This window comes from Monodelphis domestica, chromosome 1 (assembly GCF_027887165.1).
Source record: "Monodelphis domestica isolate mMonDom1 chromosome 1, mMonDom1.pri, whole genome shotgun sequence".
Classification (NCBI taxonomy): domain Eukaryota; kingdom Metazoa; phylum Chordata; class Mammalia; order Didelphimorphia; family Didelphidae; genus Monodelphis; species Monodelphis domestica.
This window is the reverse complement of record NC_077227.1, coordinates 81728597-81751982: the sequence shown is the minus strand read 5'-3', so window position 1 is coordinate 81751982 and position 23386 is coordinate 81728597. Positions and strand designations below refer to the sequence as shown.

The 23386-nt window shown below is 37.1% G+C and overlaps 1 protein-coding gene across 3 annotated transcripts in view; it reads left to right on the top strand.

The window, feature by feature from the left end:
* The window catches only part of PLCE1 (phospholipase C epsilon 1), a 336545-nt gene that overhangs the window by 53496 nt on the left and 259663 nt on the right, over nt 1-23386 (top strand). The gene's annotated exons all lie outside the window — the stretch shown is intronic.

Sequence of the window (23386 nt, the reverse complement as noted above, 5' to 3'; positions counted from 1 at the left end):
ATCTGAAAACCTGGAAAAAATACTAACTGCTCATGGGCAGCCCAAGCCAATAAAATATAAATGACAATTCGACCCAAATTAACTAATTTATTCAATGCTATACTAATTGAATTATGAAAAAAATATTTTATAAATGTGGTCCTGGCCAAGAAATAGAGTGGTGGATCAATGGAATTGATTAGGTACACAATGCCTAGTGATAAGTGACCATTACAATTTACTGTTTGATAAATCAAAAGATGCAGGTTTGGGGGGCAACAACTCACTATTTGACAAACTCTTTTGGGGAAACTGGAAAATGGCATGGCAAAGACTTGGGATAGATAAAAAGGAAATTTAATTGGATTTGGGTTTCCTCCTGAAGGTGGTGTTGAATTCAGAAGGGAAATAAAATTAGTAATGGCTCTGGATGCAGCATTTCTAATGCCAGAAGGCTCCGTCTTGATGAAGGCTTTATCTTCTTTGGGGATTGGTTTAGAGAGTACAATTTTGAGTTGATATTTTGGCCATAATATATTAGAGTTTATTTCTTGCTAGTATTATTGTTCAATAAGGCAGTATATACTAAGATTTTTCCTGAGATGTATTCCTGAATCATAATAATATGTAGCAAGTTATGATGCAAGAGGAATGAATGAAGTCCATGTAGAAGTCCTAGGGAAAAAGGAATGTACTTGTTCTTAGCTCCAAAGGATAGAACGAGAACCATTGAGTGAAAGATATAAAGAAATACATCTTAGCTGAGATTGAATCTGTGACTGAGTTCACAGATGTATGATCCAAAGCAGCTTTCTCTGGGCAGTTCTAGTGTGAACAAAGAATGGGATTTTGTAAAAGAAGGCAGAGGGGCAAATGAAAAGCCAAAAGATGATGGTCAGATACAATGGTTTCAAAAATCTTAAACATGGAGGTGGGTATATTTGTGAGTAAATAGCAAATTTAAGAGTCTGTGTATAGCTGAGGGTGGGATAGAGGAGTAGGTCGTGGGAGTGAGTGGGTTGAAGAATGTGTGGTTAGGGTATTAAGGGAGAATTCAGGAATTATAGAGCAAGGAGAGAAAAAATTAAGAGACTTATACCAAATTCATTGTGGAAGGAAGGGGAGTAACTTGAGGGTCTGTAGACAACAGCTACCCAGATTTTGATAAGGTGGTTGATATGAATAGCATGAGCCTTAAAGAAGAAAGATAAATATTGAGTGATGGAGATATGGGGGGAACTTGGAAGTGGCAATGCAGTGAAAGGAGTGTTCTAACTTTCCCACTTTGACTATTGATTGGAGGAAAATGAGTGAAGGTACAGGCAGTACTGGAAGGAGAGACTAGGGAGTATAAAGATTAAAGTTAATATATCTAACACTCCAAGTATACATTGTTTTTTATTCATTCATTCAACTTGGCCAGAGCTCTGGGGATGATATGGTGTATGAAATTTAGGAGTTATCCCCAAACATGAATAAATTTGAGATAAGACTGAATCAGTAAAATGAATTCCATTATGTGAATCAATATGTGCTGGAAGGCCAAAACAAGGAATAATTTCTTTCAAAATGACTTTAGCAACAAAAGCTACTGTGGCATGAGTAGTTGGAAAAGTTTTAAATTTGAAAGAGCTGTTAGGTGTTCTGTTTCCAATTTAAGCGGTTTAGGGATCGAGTTTTTTGTGAGTGCTATAAGGGGCTTAGTGATTTCCCCATAGCAACAAAATCCTGTTTCTCCAAGAATCGCCCTCAATTGCTTTTTAGTGGTAGGAGTGCTTAGCTTTTGGACATTTTCAATACACTTGGGAGAAATTAAATGGGACCCAGGAGTTAAAATGAAACCTAAATAGTGTACCTTGGGGAGGTAGCACTGAATTTTGTCTTTGGAGACCTTATGGCCTCTATGTAGCTCTAAGAGTAGGTGCTTGCCATCCTCTTGACATGCTTCAGCATTTGGTGAGGCCAAGAGTAAATTATCCATATACTGAATTAAATGGCTGTATTTAAATTTTATGGCATCTGAATCAGCAGTTAAGAATTAGGTGAACAAGGCAGGGCTGTCCACAAAACCCTGAGGCAAAGAGCCCATGTTTTAGGAGCCCTTCCAGGTGAAAGCAAAGATATTCCTGGAGTTCTCATGTATAGGTATAGAAAAGAAAGCTGAGCACAAGTCTACCACTGTAAAGTATGTAGCTATGCTAGGAATAGAAGAAATAACAGTATTTATGTTAGGAATAGAAGACATAAGAGTATTTATGTTAGAAACTACAGAGTATCTCTTTATAATATGATTGTTCACAGCTCTCAAATCCTGGATAAAGTGATAGAGATGCTTGCCATCAGGTCACAGTTTTGGCTTTTTTAAAGGCAGGATGGATTGAATTGTATTCAGATTTACAGGGAATTATGATACCTTGGTCAATCAGTGAATTTATTACAGGTATAATGCCATCAAATGCCTCCTTTAAAACAGAGTACTGAGGAAGTGGGCTCGATTTTGTTTGAATTTGGACAGGGACAGCCTATTTAAGTAGACCAACATCAGAAGATGATGTGACCCAGAAAGACTCAGGTATATCAGTTGGGATCTAAAAAATAGGAGTCTCCTTCATCTCATGAGCATCTGAAAGAAGTATAGGGAGTAAAGTTAGGGATTCCTCAAGCAGTTCCAGTGACATAGAGCCATCTGGAGAGCAAGTTATTATGGTCCTAAGCTTGCATAAAAGATCTCTACCCAGCAAATTTATAGGGGTGCCAGGCATTAAGAGGAAAGAGTGTTCCACAGTAAGGTGTCCTACGGATACTCCAATGACATTTATTGACCCAATGGAACTGCAATCTGAATCAGGTGTACTCTTCAATACAGACCAGGAAGCTCCAGTGTCCAAAAGACAATCATAATAAGTGTTACTTACTTTTAATGTTACATGGGACTCATCAATAATTATGGAGGGGGGGGTAGTGGATAGGGATGTTGGGCAGTAAGACGTCAGGGTCTAGAAAATCAAAGGTTGTATCCTCTGATTCAGCTCCCCCCCCCCACCCCGTTTCATACTCTTTGGGTAGTTCCTTGGCCTCTCCCCTGAGGGGCAGTATCACCCTGGGTGGTTTGGGGTTGAGCTCCACTCAAGGTATACTGCTGTGGGGTCATCTGGTATGAGTTGTCAGGTGCCTGATTGATATTCATAGAATTATTATCAGTCCTAAAATTATGATTCCTGAAAACACCATTGTAATTATTATTTCTATAATTGTTTCTTTGATAATTTTTCCAGTGGATATTGTTTTTCATTGCCTGGAACCAAGTCCTACATTCCATTATTATGTGGCCCTTCTTCTGACAGAAGCAGCAGGTAGGGGACTGATAGTCAGATTATTGGAGAGGGATAGTGCCATTGGTTGAACATCATGCCCTTTGTCTTGTTTAGCAAACCTATCCTTTAAAGATTTGATTTCTTTTTGCATGTTTTCTATGACATTATTAGTCTCTTCCTGTTTTACTTTTTCGTCTTTAAAAGAGATAAACAGCAATTTTCCTCAACTCTTCAAGGTCCATCTGAGGTCACTGTGGGCAATACATTTTAAAATAACCCTGGACCATTCTGCAAGAGTTGTTGACAAAGTCTATTTGCTTAACATCGTTGTCTTTAGAAATATTAAGGTCTATCTAAATGATCATCCTAGTGAAAATATCAACATGGAAATAGGTTCTGATCAAGGACACATGTAAAACCCAATGGAATTGCTCATCGGCTATGGAAAGGGGTGGGGGGTGGAGAGGGAGGGAAAGAATATGATTCTTGAAACCAAGAAATAATGTTCTAAATTTACTAACTAAAAATTTCAAAATGAAAGAAAGAAAGAACCTGTCATCTGAAAGAAAAAAAAAGAAATATCAAGGTCTAGGTACTGACCCCCAAGCTCATTGAGCTTATCCATAAATTTTGAGGGTGTTTCATCATCAAATTGTCTAAGGCTTTCAAATTTGGTCCAAGCTTCCATATCTTTGGAGCATTCTTGCATTGCTGTTAAATGGCCTCTCTACAGTGATTTAATTCCAAATGTTTCTTGGGGCTATTATAATCCCCGTCAGGATCCAGGGTTGGCCAGTGTGCCTCATTACACCCCTGGACCTTGTTAACATGAGAGATGATCTTATTTTTCTCATCTTCTGTTAGGAAAGCATTGAGCAAATTCTCAACATCCTTATAGGATGAATCATATTGATAAAAAATGTTGGCCATCTTGTTCACAAGTATAGGTTTGCATTCAAAACCAGGGATATTATAGTTCAATTCTCTAATTTCTTGAGGAGTGAAAGGTATATGGTGTTTTAGAGTTACCAGATCCCCATTCTGTCCTATTTTGGGCACTTCTCTTGAGGAGAAAAGGCTTTCATAGGAATCATTCGATGGCTTTGGTTCCTTTGAAGTTGACTGTGAGGATACCGAGGCAACATGTAGGAGGACAAGATTTCCTCAGGGCTGGGATGGACTGTGGATTGGGAGAAGGGGCAGGAGAGGATGGGGGATTAGAAGAAGGATCAAGAGAGGTAAGATTTGTAAGGAGTTGCAGAGCATGAGAGAGATGTTGCAGAGTATGAGAGAGAAGGGTCTGTACTTGATGTATTGGGTGTCTCATGTCCATTTGGGAAGAAATAGGATTGTCCTCTTTTAGTGGTGCAGGATCAGGCTCTCAAAATTCAGACTTGTTTTGGATGGGATAATCAGTAGTATTTGAAATTGTTAAATTGACTTGTAACCAAGGAATAATGTTCTAAATGGACTAAATAAATTAATTTTTTAAAAAAAGAAAAGAAAAAATTTAATTGAATTTGCCTGTCGGCCTGCATTTCTGCTTTAATCTCTCCTATAATAGCATAGTTTATCTTAACATTGAAGATCAGAAAAACAAAATGTCCTAGGATTATAAGGAGAAGGAGGAAATCCGGGATCTTAAAGGTCCCTAATTGAGAAAAAAACAGAAGGCTTTCATGAAAAGTAGCATTTATGCTGCTTAGCATTTTGCTTAAAAATAATGTATATTTAATTTTTAAAGTTATTGTTATTATTATTAAGGGTGGGGGTAGGGTAAGGCAAGGTATATTTAACTTATTTTATTTTTTATGATTTTATTGGATTTTTATCCTTAAAAAAAAAAGACCCCAAATATTATTGATTTATTTGTTGTTGCCCTCTGGTAGCAGTAAACAGCCTCTGTAGCTAAGCAGAAAAAAGGAAGAAAGAGGGGGAAAAAGAGAAGAAAAGAAAAAATTAGTGTTCAATATTGACCTCTAGTGGCCAAGAGGCAGCACTATAACGGGGGTGGGGGGTTAGGGGCATGATTAGGGGTGGGTTTTTGGAATGAGGGGTGTGTTTAGGGACTGCTAGAAACCAAAATGAAGGATATAACTATAAAATTAGGCAAGGTCTGAGAGAGACAGAAGTAAGGCAGGTTTGATAAAGCAGGGAGAAGGCTGGGAGGTTGTTGTAAAAGGGTCAGGACCCTCTCTGCCCAGGCAAAGAGGTAACCAGCTGCCTGGCAAGGAAAAGAGGCTTCCCTTCTTCATTGAGCTGGGGCTAGGGGATGCGTGAAAGAATGCCAGGACCTTCCCTGCCAAGCCAAAGAGCTGCCCAGCAGGGAAAAGGACTTCCCTTCTGTGCTGGACTGAGGCTGGGGAAAGGGTGGCTTGTACTCACCAGCAAACAGCAAGGCAGTGTAGGCAAAAAGGAGCAGGGGTCAGTAGAAGCAGCAGAGAGCACAGAGGAATGGCTTCTGCAGAAGGAGCCAAGCTGGGCCTGACTAGTCTCTAGTAGTGTCTAGAGATAGTGACTGAGGCAGTAGCTCGAGGCAGTGGTGGAGTGGTGGAGTAGTGAGCTCAGCCTGGATGCCTTCTGGGCAGTGGGTGGGGAACTTTTGGCAGGGAGACTGGGAGCAGCTAGTAGTGTTTTAAACAGAGAGGTGGGAGGGGTGAGTCCATTTGCAGGAGCAGCTTTTGGCTCCAAAGCAGTAACAGTTTTTAAACTATGGGGTTTTGGGCAACCTGTAGGACTTGAATGCCAATTGCTAACAGCTGCTGGAAGTAGCAGCATCATCCTTGGTTTGAAAACTCCCATCAGAAGAGTCCTTAAAAAATTCTCAGTTCAGGTTCCTTCATAAGTCGCCAGAATGCAAAGATTAAAATTAATATATCCAATACTCCAAGTATTATATTTAATACTATTTATTAAAAAAAAAAAAAACTTAGAGCAAAGGGAAAGTAAAATCCAGAGAAAAGTTTATTTAGCCAGCTGCTCCCTACCTCCATGTGGGTCCAGCACAGAAAGAGCCATCCCGGGAGAGAGTCAGAGCCAGTGTGGCCAAAACTGAAACTGAATACCAAATTAGCCAATGATGCACGCATAGGAAAAGGAAAAGGGGATTGTGGGAAATATAGTTTCTAGGATTCCGGATTCTAAATTAATGGATCCCCCTGTGATCTTTTGGGAGACTAGTGTCTCCAGTGGATCGTGAAATCATAATTAACTTATAACTTGAACTAGTGGTATATCCAAGTATTACAGTTTTTAAAGGGAAAACAAAGAAATTTGGGGATAAGAGGGAAAAAAAGAGAAAAAAAAGTAAAAAATGGGTGCATTGACAAAAAAAAAATTATCCCCTTTGGCATAAGAGTGTACATTCAAAACAAAGGCATTTCAATCCTGACCAGAGTTCAAATTCACCATATCTTAAAGTTCACTCTGGATCTTCTGGTGCAGTGTGTAGTCTCTGCAGGCATCTTCATGGAGCCTTTTAGATTCTGGGAAGTAGTCTCTTGTTCTAAAATAGGCTCAAATTCAAGTCAAGGTTCCCAACAATAACATAGTCCCCCCCTCAGGAAAATAATAATACATTACCCCCCCTACCCTAGGAGGCTATAGGGGTACACGTAGGAATTACACATGGATACATGGTCAAGTCATAAGGCATGAATCAAGTATCAAAAATATCAAAGAAGTCAAAGAAATAAAAAAAATAACCTCTGAGTGAAATATATAATATAAAAAGAAAACTTGAAAATATTCTGGGAAGAAGGAAAAAATTTCACAATTCATAATAGGTTCATGTAGTGATTTATGTCCCATAAGCATGCAACAATAATCATTCACTAACCCAATTTAGCAGTTTTACTACAGTAAGTTGCCACATCTTGAGAGAAAATGGAAAAAAGAGACTAGATCTTAAGACAAATGGGAAATAGAATTCTTTGTTTCAACTCTTTTCTTTGCTTTCTTGGTATAATGGAGCCAGAACAATTGATGTTATAGGTTTGCTATAGAGTGTGGTGTAAGGGAGTCCTACATTTAACACATGTTAAACAGCCACAACCTCAAGTCTCACACATGATCAAATCATTGTGCTTTTTTGTACATAATGTCATCAATTCCTTTAGGATTGATTTGGTTTCTTTTACATTTTTGTACTCCTTTGGCACTTTGTAGGTCAAATTCTGTTCTCCTTTGTGATCTGTTTGTCCTTGGATTAGACATAGTCATGGAGCAAAAGTCTCATAATAGTTAAATAACTAGTGGCAGGTTGCCATTGTCCAAAGCTTTTTGGATATGTTTTTATATGCTTTTATATGGACATATTACCTTTTTGTATTGCAAAACATAAAAATAGTTAAAATTCTTTCAAAGCTAGTGACGTGTTTCAAAGGCAAAAAATGAGAAAAGAAGAAAATAATCAAATACTGTATAACATAGGTAGGAAGAAAATAATATGTAAAATGTGTATATTTCACCATTACAGAGGTAAACTATAGAGGCTAGTTTTCAAAAAATAAGATTCATTTCCTCTTTGACTTACTATCATTCACAGTGTGAGTGCAAATGAGGTAGATAAAGCAAGAATACATTCAAGAAAATACAAAAAAAATTTAGAAAAGGCACAAAATGTTACAAAAGGCATATCAGGTCAATATTGGTTGCTAATACAGGTTTTCTTCTCTTAGGTAGTATATATGTTGTCCTATAAGGCAATTTGTGCAAATACAAGGATCAACCAAATAAATTGCAACAAAATAGGACAAATCCAACAATAAAGGAATCTAATTACAATCAGTAGTCAAATACAATCAGTGCAAGCAATTATTCATCATCAACAGAAGGTACTTGTTTTACATGGCTACAATGAATCCATGAGGCCTTCTCTCCAATTTTTATGGCTGTTGGTGTAGTTAGTAGGATCTGGAATGATCCATCATAAGCAGGTTCAGTTGATCCAGTAAATTTGAAATTCTTTATGTATACACTATCACCTGGGTTTAAATCATGAAGTGAGAATTCTATGGAGCCTGATTGAATAGCAGCTCCAGAGTCATGGAGTTTTCTCAATTTTGTTTGTAATTGTCTGATATATGTAGCAATGGTTGTACCTCCTCCTATTAAAGAGGTATAGGCAGGGATAAATGGTTGTGCCTGAATAGGTGGATGTCCAAATAGCATCTCAAATGGTGAGATGTATAAATCACTTCTGGGTCTGCTTCTGAGATAAAATAGGGCCAGAGGTAGAATTTCAGGCCACTCTAAATGAGTCTCCGTGCACAACTTGCCAATTATGGTGTTAAATTTTTTAGTTCTTTATTAAAACTGCAACTAAATATAAAATTAACCAATGATGCATGTACAAGAAAAGGAAGAGGGGATCGTGGGAAATGAAGTTTCTAGGTTTCACAATTCTAAATTAATACAGGAGCCTGTGTCATCCAAGGGGAGCCAAGTTTCAATAAGAGCTAGTAACTGGAAGGAGTGGGAGAGGGAAAGATTTAGAATTAAACAAAGTTTGTTGCCAATGAAGCAAGTATTGGAAGGCATGATGGATGGGCTAGGTGGTATTTGGTTTGGTCTTTGAGGTAGGAGGGTTAAAAGGATTGAGGCTCACCATATTCATCATTTAAAAGCACTTAAAATGCTTTAAAGTTTCATTAGACTGGTTTGCCATGCAGCAGTAACCAGTCTACCATGCAGCATTAAAGCGTCATTTTTTTTACAAAGTTTATTTGTATACAGACTTGTTTGCTGATTTATGTTGTTATCTATTAGTAGTGGTTTTTATTCTTTTCATATTTGCCTTGCCACATGTAACCTGGTTGTTGTAAACCACCCTTGGCACGGTCTCTCCAGATCTTCCTCTCACTTGCACCCATTTATTTATAGGTGCTGAAAGGTAGTGGAAGGAGTACAAAATTTGCAGTGACACATGGTTTGCTCCCATTCTATACATGACAAAAATGAAAAAGAAAGCTTCATTGATTACTTTTTTTTTTAAACCCTTACCTTCCATCTTGGAATCAATACTGTGTATTGGCTCCAAGGCAGAAGAGTGGTAAGGGCTAGGCAATGTGGGTCAAGTGACTTGCCCAGGGTCACACAGCTAGGAAGTGTCTGAGGGCAGATTTGAACCCAGGACCTCCCGTCTCTAGGCTTGGTTCTCAATCCACTGAGCCACCCAGCTGCCCCCAAGCTTCATTGATTTCTAAAGTCACGTAGTTTCTAAGTAGTAGAGTTGGGACAACAGCCGAACAATTCTGACTGTTTGGTCTCTTTGAAGGAAATGCAATTTCATAAATGTAGATATTCCCTCCATTGGCACAAATGGAAATTTCTTATTGTGCAGGCTCTTTATAAATTGTTGGAGCTAATAAAATCCATCATGGTAGGGGAAGGAAAAAAGTAATGTTGAGTAGATGAATTTGCAAACCTTTCAGTAAGAGGATAGTCTGTATATGGACACCATTTTGATCAAGCTCCATGGAGACAGGAATGCTAAACAGCTGTAACCAGAGATTTTGAGTACAGGTGTTGTGGTGTTGGGGTTGTTAACTTGGGAAAAAACTCCGTTTTATTTAATAGTTAGAAAAACCAAGTCTTTAATCAGGAGATAGTGTCCACTATTTGGCCACCTCCAGTACCTCTGAGAGAGTATAACTGTTCTCGATTATCCTCTGAGGAGTGACAGAACTTGAGGGTCTTTTATACTCTGGAGAACTTGGTACAGCAAACATGCATAGACAAACTGCAAGTAGGCTGCAAAGAGGTCTGCAGCCAGCAGCTGAGGTATCAGGGAGTGGCTATAACATTTACAAAAGAAGGGGTCAAACTAAGAGCTGGGCTTTCTGAGAGAGGACTTTACTACAAAAAGCTTCTAAAACAAGTAAAGCTACTTAACATTTCGACTATGTCCACTAATTCCACCCAAACTAGGGTCCCCCAACTACTTTAAGGTCTATAGTTCAGTCCCAAACAGGTGTGCCTAGTACAGGGGTTTCTCAAAGGGCAGGGATAAACATGAGGTGTCCCGATTTCAAGTTGACAGGTTGTTTGACTTTCAGAGCTCAATAACTTAATATGTCTCATTTATGAAGATTGTACCTTATGTTAAGGATCCTTGAAATTCTCTGTACACGGATTCAGACTTAGAAACCAAATAAAGTAAAAAGCTCATAAGAGTATTTTTCATTAAAAAAAGGATTAGTTATGTATCATGTCACTTTAAGTACTGAACTTCTTTAATTGATTTTAATGTCATTTAAAAACTATCAAAAATAATAAATATTTATATCTTGCTTTAAGGTTTACAAAACTTCATACACATTTCTTCATGTTAGCCTTGCCATAACATCATAATCCTTCTTTTGCAGTTGATAAACAAATTAAGGCATCCTAAATTCTGAATCTAATCAAATTACCTAGAGCAGGGTAGGGCATAAACATTTTATTACAAGTTTATTATATAACTAATCTATACCTTAAGCTATTTCATGTTATCTGCATGGTATATTCTTCCATTAATGGCTTTGGTGGTTAAAAGGATGAAAGTACTTAGGATTGTGCTTTATCACTTAAAGACAGTCTACCTTTAATAATAATATTTGAAGTATTTTTTTCTGAACATTTTCTGTTGTAATTTCTAGAAAAAGGCTTTCATCCGGATCTCTTTTTAAGCATTGCTGACCAAATTCTCTTAAGGCTATCTAATTGTCTTATGCTGGAGTGGACACTAATGGCTCTAATGTGAAAACCACAGTATCATGAATTAGGATCTAATCAATGTGGAAGAGAGAAATTATAAGGCATGCAAAAGGACAGAAGCAGTGGCTGAGTGATGACCTGACTGTCAATCAAAGGAAGATTCCATTTGTAATGTTACTAGGAAACAGTTGAAGGCAAAAGCCAACTTCTGACTGATTTCTGGGCTTCTTGGTTGATGGTGGTGACTTTGAAAGAAGAAGCTGAGTTTATCTCTGGGACTTGAGATAATCAAGCCGGAGGTGGCCTGGCTGATTTGAAGGAAGAAGAAGGAGGACAATAGTCCATATATCTCTCTGACTTGCTCTGTTTCATGGTAGTGACTGAATTGCCATTTCTCTCAATATCCTCCAACCTAAGGCTTACTGTAGATAATAGGGAAACTTCCAACCCTCTTACCTCCATTCTCTACCCTTTCCTATCTTCCCCAAATAAATCCCTTACTTGAGATAAAAGAAGATAAAGACTGTATCATTTGAAACATCATTAACTCACCCTGACTGATTTAGAAACTAGAAGAGTGGGGAGGAAGGAGGCTGAAGAACAGGAAGGAAAAAGGAGGAAGGGAGGTATAGAGGGAGGAGGGTAGGCAAAAGAAGATAACTACCTAATTTATTAGTTATCATTTACCCATCAAATATACCCCCTCAATATTATCTGTTACATCAATGATATATGTAAAACCCAGTGGAATTGCTTATTGGCTACAGGATGGGGGTGGGAGGAGGGGAGGAAAAGAACATGATTCATGTAACCATGGAAAAATATCCTAAATTAATTAATTAAATAAATAAGCTGAGGAATTTTTAAAAAAAGAGTTAGGACTTAGAAGAAGGGTTTTTAATTTGGGGTTTATGAACTTTTATATTTTGAAAAATATTTCAGTATAATTGATTTCCTTTATAATCCTATGTATTTAATTATATTTAGTCACATTCTTCTGAGAAGTAGTCTCTCCATAAAGTTCCCTCCTAGCAGTTCAGTATGGGCCCTTCTTCCCTCTGCTCTCTGGAGCAATTTGGCTCGAAGGGGCACTGTGGGCATGCCAGTGCTGTCCTGAGTTATCTGGTCTGACCCCCTCTTGTTCCAGCATATGTCTAGGAAGAGAAATGACCTGCTCTGGGACTTCTTAGTAGTAAGTGTTCCAGGGTTGGACCTGAACCCAGGCCACGGGAAGCAAAGTGAGGAGTGTGAGATAGACCATAGGCTTCACTGCAGCACTGGGTAGTTTGAGTTCCATTACATCCTAAGAAACTGAAGTTGTGTGCTTGTATTTTGTGTCACACTGCTTTGGACAGAACATAGAAGAGGATACAAAGCTATTGTAAACTGTTAGATTTAAATTGGTTGAAGGCCTTAAACTGTAACAGTTAAAAGAGTGATGTTGTAAACTGTAGTGAGTTAAAATGATGGAAGATATAAATTGTCATAGATATAAGAGAGGGTGAGTAAATTTGACCACAGAAAATATGTTTCACTACATTATTCAAATACCCAAGTCAATTGGGTTTTATAGAGATTTTAATTAATACAAATGTGGAATTAAAGAAAAGAGAGAAAGAGAGAAAAAGGAAATAAGTATGAAGGGCCTTAAGCCAACATGACCTAGACCTGAGTCTTAAGAGAGAGAGATCAGTCAGTCAGTCTTTTAACACTCACCACAAGGTCTGCCTAAGCAAGGATTCTAGTGACACCAGGCCAGCTCCATCTCAGCTGCTTTCTCCAGCTCCCTCCTCCATCCGAATGTTTCAGAATCAGTCCTTCCTCAATCTGAATGTTTCAGAATGACCTCCTCAATCTGAATGTTTCAGAATCCCTTCAGCTCTTCTGTGAGCTCTTATTTTTAAGGGCAAAATCTCCTATGTTACCTCCCCTAAGTTCTTCCATCTACCAATCACTGTAGATGTTTTCCAAAAGACAGCCCATTTTGAATTCACAGCTGAGTAGATTAATCTCTTTAGTAAGTCAGAAAAAAAATGCTGCTGTGTTGACTAATTTCATTAAGAGAAAACCTCTGAGTAAGTTTTTACCTTTTAGGTCTAAGTAGTTTACAAGTTGCCCCACCTTTATAGGCACCTAGCATCCCATAGTATCAATTCCAAAAGTAGGCATGGCTCAAAGAACTCCTTTCCTTTTATAAGTATGGTTTTCAAGTACTTTCATTGTTTAGCAAGGAGTTTTCTGCCCTAAAGCATTCTTAAGTACCTGTGGAATCGAGGTCCTCCCACAGCAAGGAGTTTTCTCCCCTAAAGCCATCTTAAGTAGGGGTGGAGTAGGGATACTCCCATAGCAAGGAGTTTTCACATTCAAGTAGAGTTCTCACTATCTGGTAGGGAATTATTTCAAGTAGGGAATTGGAAGATTCCTCAATGTGGAGTAAAATTTTTAACATTCATAAGTCTGTGAAATTTTAAGGTTTACAAAACAAGGGATAAGCCCAAATGATGGAGATTGACATACTTTTTACTCTGGGGTCAAGAGTGGGAATGAGAGGGAATTACAGTCAAAGGGGGTAGCTAGCTGACTCAGTGGATTGAGAGCCAGATCAAGAGTTGGCAGGTCCTGGGTTCCAATCTGACCTCAGATACTTCCTAGCTGTGTGACTCTGGGCAAGTCATTTAATCCCCATTGACTAGACCTTATCAATCTTCTGTCTCCGAACCACACAGTATTGATTCTAAGATGGAAAGTAAGGATTTAAAAAAAAAAGTTCAAGCAAGAACCATCTAGGTACAGAATAGCCATGCTATACTCAAATTAATCTCATCCATATGTAAAGAACTGAAAGAAGAGCCGAAAAAGGAGCTAGAAAAAGAAACCTTCTAAAATATATGGGGGGAATGGTGAACTTGCTTTATTGGACTTCATCCTTCAATACAAGGAATTTTTTCAGTCTTTATCCTCTTTACTGCAGTTGACACTATTGACCAACCTCTTCTTTTTTTCTTCCTTAGTATCTGCGTCTTCCAAATTCCTAGCTAGAAATGGCGTTTGGAGGGTGGGGTAAAACAACCAAAAGAGTGTAATGAAGCTACAGCCTAAATAAAGTTTTGGATAATTTATAACTAATTTTCCATGTTATCCTGTGACATTACTACCACTATCATATATAGTGTGATCGTCATTAAATTATAGTCATGAGTATCATGCATTACCACTATCAATAGGATTTTTAAAAAATCTATTATCCATAATTCTGTTCCAATGACTTGTTTTTGTCATGTTCAGTACTACTATTTTATCTAGTCTCTATTCCTTTGTTAATCTCACTCTTAAAGCTTTATTCAAAGGAGTTGGCTAGTCTGGGAATAAGACTTCCAGGGCTTGACTAGTTCGATGAAAATGCTAGTATATTTTTATTGTGGATCACAGTCAACTCACTACCTCCTCAGCATTGTTGTTTAATTATTTGGCCACAGAATGGCTTCCTGGACTCATTCCTACTTGTTGTTTTCAAGGGGATGAGATAAGAATATAAAACCTTTAGGAAAAATCAATCACTGTGATTAGAAAAGCTGATCTCAGATTAAAGGTGAGCCAATCATTCAGTCCCTTTGAATGTACAGAACCTCTCAGCAGACTAACAGTGACTGAGTCCAACAGAAGTTTACTGAAACTCCCAGAGAGGGGAAAGCCAACAGTCCTGAGCCTGGGTCAGGAATTTGTAAAGTGCTGACCAAGAGGGAAGTGAATATACTGGATCTCTTTGGGAGCCCTGAAAACTGGCAGGTCCTTAGACTGAACTATGGAAATAATAGAAGGACATAAAAGCTCAGGTCAGATATCATACTATGTCCAGAAGCCAGCACTAAAAAAGTCCAAAGTAAAAAACTAGGCTAGAGGCATGAGCAAATAAAAAAAGTATATGACCATGAAAAAACTTTTGTGGTGGTAGAGAAGCTTAAGACATAAATGTAGAAGCAATGGTTTGAAAACATTTATAAGCAAAGCCTCAGAGAAAAGTATATTGGATACAAGCCCAACAAGAATTCTTAGAAGAGCTAAAGAAAAAAAAAGCAAAATATATATTGAACTCTGAAGTAGCTTCTTTTACTTGCCTTATTTTTATCTATTTGTGACAGTCATAAGACACTTGTTTTCCTTAATGCTTAGACACTTATTCATACATGACATTTCATCTTCTATCTCTCTGCCTTTGCCCAGACCATCCTCCATGACTGGAATGTATTGCCCCCTCATTTTTTAGAATCCTCAGTTTTCTTCTAAGATCAACCCTGTGCTTTGAAGGAGATGCCATTTTCAACTAAAATCTTCCCGATTCTCCTAGATCAGTGATGGCAAACCTTTTAGAGGCAGTGAGCTGCCCTGCACACCCAGAGACCATGTGCCATGCCCCACCCCCACATGCTGGATATGACCCACCTGTATCTTACCTTACACAGGAGAGGGAGGAAGCATTCCCATTGGGCTGCTGGGCAGAGGGGTGTGTGTGTGAAAAATTGTCATCAGGTGTCTATGGAGAGGGGGAGAGGAACAGCTTGCCCAAGTCCTTCTGCTTTTCTAGTAACAAACTTTGAGGAGGTAGGGTTGGGGGGAGGTTGGCTGAGTGCCCACAGAGAGAGCTCTTCATGTCATCTTTGGCACCCGTGCCATAGGATTGCTATCACTGTCCTAGATGTTTGTATCAGACACAAAATGTGGCTATTAAGTAAGTAGATAGTTTAAACAATGTACAAATATGCCATGTCTGCCTACATTTTATATGACTACATTTTATATGTGTACCACCAGGTATTGGAGGAATTAAAGATTTTGGATACAGTACAGTCCCTATTTTTGTAAGATGGTAAATGGGGGGGATTGTATATAACCATAGTACATAATGTTATATGGTAACTACATTAGATGTAAAACAAAGTTCTATGTGATACCCAAAGGAGAAAAGAGTGTTTAAAAAATTAGGGGAAGATTAGAAAAGGCCTTGGGAAAGGGCTTACGCTCTTCTGCTTGTCCTTCATATGGCTAGCAGAAGGCACTATACCTGAATCTGTTGTTCCTCAAGAATGGATCAGGAAGGAATGAGAAGAGGGTTGAGGGTAGGTGGTGATGATGAGGCCATGTCCCTCCTACCACACCAGCAGAGGATCCTTTGAAAACTTGTCAAGTGTACTTAAGAGCAAAGGTATCAAACATGCATCTCTCTGGCTAAGTGCTGCTGAGCCAAACTAAAATGAACTTGGAAAATTTAATAAAATAAACAAAATATAATAAAAATAGATAATGTTAATAGGTAGTTTTTGAGTTTGACCCCACTTATATAAAGTACAGTTGTTTTTTTTTCAGAAGGGTTGAATTAGGTGGTTTCTGAAATCATTTCCACCTTTAAAAGTCTGATATTTTTTCCTCCCTCATTTCATATGTAATAGAAATTCACAGAAAACAAAATAAGATTTTTGTAAAGAGTAGGGGAATTATGTTCAGTGCATTAAATGTGGGTGACTTACAAATTAGGCTTTTCTTGAAGATTATTATGTATATAGTATAAATATAATTTAGAGCAAGGTGTTCCTCCCTTTTTGTATTCTTACAAGTTGGTAGAAAAAGAATTGACTTTTTCAAGTTCTTATTCCTATATCTGTAATTCTGGCAGAATTGCCTTAGTTTTTGCCTCAGGAAAAGGAAACAATCAGAAGTTCAGAGTGTATAATTAGAAGATTGTTAACTATCAGGTAGAATAATTTCCTGTTTGGTTATCAGATACTAATTATAGCCATGTAGGTGGCCAGGTTGCTTAAGAAAACAGCTGGCATGCATTCATGAAGTTGGAATGTTATTCAGAAAAGGATGGTTAGAGAAGTTTTATGGCATATGAAGCTTTGTGGTTAAATTTTTGCAGCTTCATAATTCTTCTCTAAATCCTAAATGGCTTGAATATGTTTTACAGTAGTATTTGGTAGTTGAATTACATTTTTTGAAAATGGATAAATAGGAACATTCTTTACATCTGGCTATAAGGTAGTGCTATAGTTTTGAATGCTAACTTTTCCAAAGAGAATTACATTGAAAATTCATCACAAATGGATTATTCTTTAGACCCCAAGAAGATATAACATTTCTCTTTCAAGGCTCTTTTTCTTCCAAAATACAATGAAGTTTAGGATAAATAAGAGTTTATCTATTTTTTGTCAGAAATTCAAAGAGAAATCATTATAACAGTTTTGGTTGTTTTTTTTTTTTAAACCCATACCTTCCATCTTGGGATCAATTTTGTGTATTATTTCCAAGGTAGTAGAGTGGTAAGGGCTAGGCAATGGGGTTTAAATGACTTGCCGAGAGTCACACAGCTGGGAAGTATCTGAGGCCAGATTTGAACCTAGTACCTTCTCAATCCAATGAGCTACCCAGCTGTCTCCCCCCACCCCTATCCCCATAACAGTTTTAGATGAATTATCTTTACAAAAAATAATTCTTTTTAGCACTGAACAGCATTTAATATACTGATGCCCTCCCTGTAGCCTATGTTTGATGACACTTAAGACCTGCTTCAAGTGATATGTTTTTCTCATGTTTTGTTCCCAGGAAGATTTGTTTTCACTGTGTAAATTGCAGGTGTAAAAGATATTGTCACAATTCTACAAACAGAGAATACGTAGTAAATTTTGTACCTTAAGACAATATAGAATTCAAAACTGTGAATTTTGTTTGCTTTTCAAAAGGTATTCCAGGGCAACCATCCAATACAAGGCTGTGTAACTAGTTTCTGCTGTTGTTGTTTCTTCTGTGAGGAGGGATTTTTCTTCTGAAGACCATGAAAAGCTTAGCTTGGAGTCCATCTACTGTACTCTATATCCCTCTCTCTACGATATCCTTTGTTTTAAAACATACTTTGTTTAAATTACAAACTCCATGCAGATTAGTGAAGCTATAAATCCTTCTCCTCTGACTTTTTTTTTTAAACCTTTACCTTCTGTCTTGGAGCCAAGGTATTGGCTCCAAGGCAGAAGAGAGGTAAGGACTGGGCAATGGGGGTCAAGTGACTTGCCCAGAGTCACACAGCTGGGAAGTGTCTGAGACCAGATTTGAATATAGGACCTCCTGTCTCTAGATCTGGCTCTCAATGCACTGAGCTACCCAGCTGCCCCCTCCTCTGACTTTTATATACTTTCCAGTTACTTTTCTTTTGCACTTTAAACTTACTTTTTATCTAGTCTCCCAGTTTCCAAGGTTACTAGGGAAGTCTTTCCTTTCTCATCTTTGACCTAGGTCCCAAATTATTTTCTCTGGAATTATGTTTTTCCTTGAATTGTTTCTTCTCTCTCATTCCCAAGTACAGACCTACTTTGAGACTGTTAAACTTCCTTATAAAGATTAACATATAATTGGGCTGCCATCTCAGAAAGAGCTGAATACTAGCTATTCCACAGTAGAGAAATCCCTCAGAAACACAAGATTATGTAATTAGAGTTACAAGAGATGTTGAAAATAATACCATCTTTTATAAGGAAGAGAAAAATTTTGCAGAGGACACAGTGGCGTGGGGCCAGCATGGAAAAGATTTCTAGAATTCTGCAGGAAGGGTTAAGCTTTTACTCAGAGATTGTTGGGTCTGGTGGTCTCGCTCTCTCTGGAGGTATCTGGGGAGTGTGGCTGTTTATCATGAGTGCTCAGTCCTGATTCCTATCCTGCCTGCTGTCTTATGTGCTGTATTTCCTTGGAGAACTGGATGATCCTGAACTAGCTGTCTGCAGTGATTGTAAGACCAAGTCTAGAAACAGAGGCATGGTGGATAGAGTGCAGGTCTGGAGTCAGGGAGACTTGAGTTCAAATCCAGCCTGAAACATTTTCTACTTGGACAAGTCACCCTCTGATTGCCTCAGTTTCCTCAATTAAAAATTGAGGATAAGAGTTGTCTACCTTACAAGATAGTTATGAGGATCAAATGAAATAATACTTGTAAAGCACACATGTGATATATAAATGCTTATTTTCTTCAATTTCCCTTCTCACCTAGACAGCTTTAATGACTTTCTCAGGCTTTCCAAGAAAGTTGAGCAGAGCTGAGATTTTAACTCATGTCCTCAGACTCCCAAATCAACCATCTTTCATCTGTACCACATTGTCTCTCAAATAACAAATCATAATTTGAACTCAGGATGGTCTACATGTAAGCCAAATATGGAAATCACCTTATGAGCCTCCTTATTTGGTTAAAAAGAAATAGCTTTGAACTTCTGGTACCAGCTGGGGAAGCTCTGACCTCAGAGCTCATTAATATTTCATCAGCTAATATTCTAAATTTACTAATTAAATAAAATTTTTAAAAAACATAAAAAATACTCCATCAGCTTAATCTGGTCAAATAACAGAACAGAGAAGAAGGCCCTTTGGGACAGAATAGCCCAAACCCACAGATCTGGAAAATAATCAGAGGCTCAAGATTACAGCCAATGACATGGAAAGGAAAAAAAATATGAGTAAACAATAGAAAAAGAATAAAGAAATTACAACCAACAGCTTCTATACAGATAATGAACAAAGAGGAAATGAAACAGAGGAGGGCCAAGGAACACCAAGCAAAAATTCAGAAAATCCAGTGAATTGGATTCAGGCTTTGGAAGAACTCAAAACACAATTAAAAAAAAAAATTAGAAGAGGCTGAAGACAATTGGGAAAAGAACTTAAAATGCAAAATAAGTCTTTTGGCGGCAAGGGCACATGAACTAAAACAAGAAATAGTATCTTGAAAGCCAGAATTTACCAGCTTGAAAATGAGGCAAGGAGAGTGAAAGATGACCTACAAAGAAAAACAGGCCAGAAGAAGGATAACCAAAAAGCCAGGGATGCAATTCAGTCTTTAAAAATTAGAATCCAACAACTAGAAGCAAATGACTTCACAAGGCAGAAGAGTCTATAAAACAAAATTAAAAGAATAAAAAATTGAGGAAAATATGAAACACCTCTTTGATAAAATTATAGACCTGGAAAATAGATCATGAAGAGACATTTTAAGAATTATTGGACTACTGGACAATTATGAAAGAAAAATCCTGAACATCATTCTACAGGAAAATTCCAGGAAAACTGCCCCAAAATTCTTGAATAAAAGGGAAAAGTTGAGATTGATAGAATCCACAGATCACTTCCTGAATTCAATCTCCAATTGACAACACCTAGGCATGTTATAGCCAAATTGAAGAACTACCAAACCAAGGAAAAGATACTACAAGCTGCTAAGAAGAAACTATTCAGATATCATGGAACCACACTTAGGATAACATAGGACCTGGCTACATCCACACTGAAAATACCAGAAAGCAAGGGAACTGGGTCTACATCCAAGAATCAACTACCCAACAAAATTGACTATATTTTTATGGGGAAAAGTATGGTTCTTTAACAAAATAGAAGACTTCTAAGAATTCCTAAAGAAAATACCAGACTTAAACAGAAAATTTGATGCCCAAACACAGAATTCAAGAGAATCACCAAAAGGCAATGAATAAAGGGGGAAAAAGATTACAACTTTTTTCAAGGGACCCAATAAATTCAAATGATTTGTATTCCTATAAGAAAAGATGATATTGGTAACTCTTAAAAATTGTTATTATCTTCAGGGTAGCTAGAAGAAGTATACTTAGAGAGAGCAGTGACAAATTGTATAGGATAAAATGTAAATATATATATGTATATATATAATCTAGGGGTAAAAAAGAGGATAATACTAAGAGAAATGGGAAAATAAATAAAATGGGGTAATTTTTTATTTCATAAAGAAGAATTTTTCCAAATAATTGGAATAATTTTTATTTCATTAAAAGGGGAAGGAGGGAGAAGACTAATATACTGGAAGGATGAAAGAGGTTGGAAACAGTCTCCAAGAAAATTTTAATCATTTCAGTGGGAAGAGAGTCAGAAAGGTTGAAATGGAAGGAAAATCTTCAACTCCAAATTGAATCATCATCATCATCATCAACATGATTTTCATCAATACCATCAAAATCAACATCATTATCAGCATCACCATAATCATCATCATCATCAACAACAATAAAATCATCAACATTGTCAGCATCAACATCTGGCCTAGGAAAAGTTTTTGCTGGGTAGCCTAACTTTATAGCATACTATACAGAGTACTGAATGAGAGCCAAAAAAACCTAAAATCTAGACTTGAGTCCTATTATGTGTCCTTTGGGTGAAAAAATAAAGCCTCCTGGACTCAGTTTCCTCATTTTGACATGAGTGAAACGTACCTGGACTCTGCATTAAGTTAATGAAATAAAAGAATAAACCAGGTGCAAATAAGAAGAAAAAAAAGAAATCACATTTCATCTGGAGGAAATTGGGTAGAGAGGCTCGAGATAGATATGACATATCCCATAGAGGCACATAGAGGTAATGCTTACGATGGTAGATGAATAAATCATTTGTTTTTTAGTGTGTGTTCAAATAAAAATGTATAGTTCTTGTAACATATTAATGATGATTCAGTATATAGAGATTCAAATTTGTCAAGCACAATTTTCTGACCTTAATCTCTTTTTAATCAATGGAGAGATGATTTTTGAATGCTTACTTGAGGAGGTCAGGAATTTCTATCTTTGACTTTCTTTATATTTTATAATTTAAAATTCTATATTGTTTCTGAGAGAGAGAAAAATAGAAAATTAGATAAGTAAGAAAAATGGGCTCAATAGTGAAATTTAATGTAACATCCAAATTTTGAGATGCTTCAATATTTGAATAATCTTCATAATTTAAAAATAGATTTACTGGTATTGTTCACCTTGAAGAGTGATAGTGTGATAGAGATGGAAGTTCTTTATAAACTAATGAACTATATAAATATAAAGTATTGGTTTCAATAACCATTTTAATAAAAGCATTAATATCTCTAAAGCCTACTACAAACTTGATTATTTTGGTACTTATAAGACTAGTTACCAAATAATTTGGAACAAGGTTTTTTTACCAACTTGTATTCATTTTTGTCTAGATACTTTGGTCCAAGAAGAAATAGGAAATTTAACTGTGAAGATTCCATAAAAGCACTTACAGTCTATCTGAGCAACTCTAATAGACTTTGTTTAGTTTATAGCTGCCAAGAGCAGCTTTTGGAATCCTTCCTTGCAAGGTGGTTCAAATAGAAAGTTAAAGAACCTTACAAGAACAATGTAGTTCTTGTTCCAGATGGTATCAGGATTCACTCAAATAATATAATCATGTCTTTGTGAACCTGCAAGACTAAAAGATAAAGTTCAGTTGGAAAAAAAGACACTGAGATTTAAACTTTTTGCAGCTAGGAACATAGATTGTCCCAAAATATAGGAGTAGAATAAACCTAGAGCTCAAGAAAATTTAGATTCTCAGACATCTATCAGAACTAATTCATAAGTACCTTTTTAAGTAGCTTGACACTTAAATTTTATTTTTTTATCCTAATCATCTTAATACATATAATAAGCATTAATAGCTTAGATGATGGAGGGATTGGCAGCTGAGTATATCAGAAAAGATGGTAGTTCTTGAGCTGCATCCTCAAAGGAAACAAAGGGTACTGAAGTAGAGAGGAAAGAGGACGAACATTCTGAAAAAGTTTTATTTATCTTTTATTATATACTTAGTAACCACCACCACTACCAAAAAAATAACTAAGCAAATGGAAATAAAAGATAATGTGCAAAACCACAAAGTCCACAGTTTTTACATTTTTGTTTTAAAACATGTAAATTATATATGTATGTTAATATAAATACTTGCTTTTTCATTCCCTTTGGATTTTTTTTTACTTAGATTTTTTTCCCTCTTGATTTTGTGTTTATTTTCTAAAAAAGTAGTCAAAATTGTCCATTACGTTCAATTGTACCACAGTATATCAGTCTCTGTGTACAGTGTTCTCCTGGTTCTGCTCCTCTCACTCTGCATCATTTCCTGGAGGTTGTTCCAGTCTCCATGGAATTCCTCCACTTTATTTTTCCTTTGAGCACAATAGTATTCCATCACCAACATATACCACCATTTGTTCAGCCATTCCCCAATTGATGGGCATAACCTCATTTCCCAATTTTTGGCCACCACAAAGAGCTCAGCTATGAATATTCTTGTACAAGTTTTTTTCCTTATTATCTCTTTGGGGTACAAACCCAGCAGTGCTATGGCTGGATCAAAGGGCAGACAGTCTTTTATTGCCCTTTGGGCATAGTTCCAAATTGCCCTCCAGAATGGTTGGATCAGTTCACAACTCCACCAGCAATGAATTAATGTCCCTACTTTGCCACATCCCCTCCAGCATTCACTGCTTTCCTCTGCTGCCATGTTCGCCAATCTGCTAGGTGTGAGGTGATACCTCAGAGTTGTTTTAATTTGCATCTCTCTCA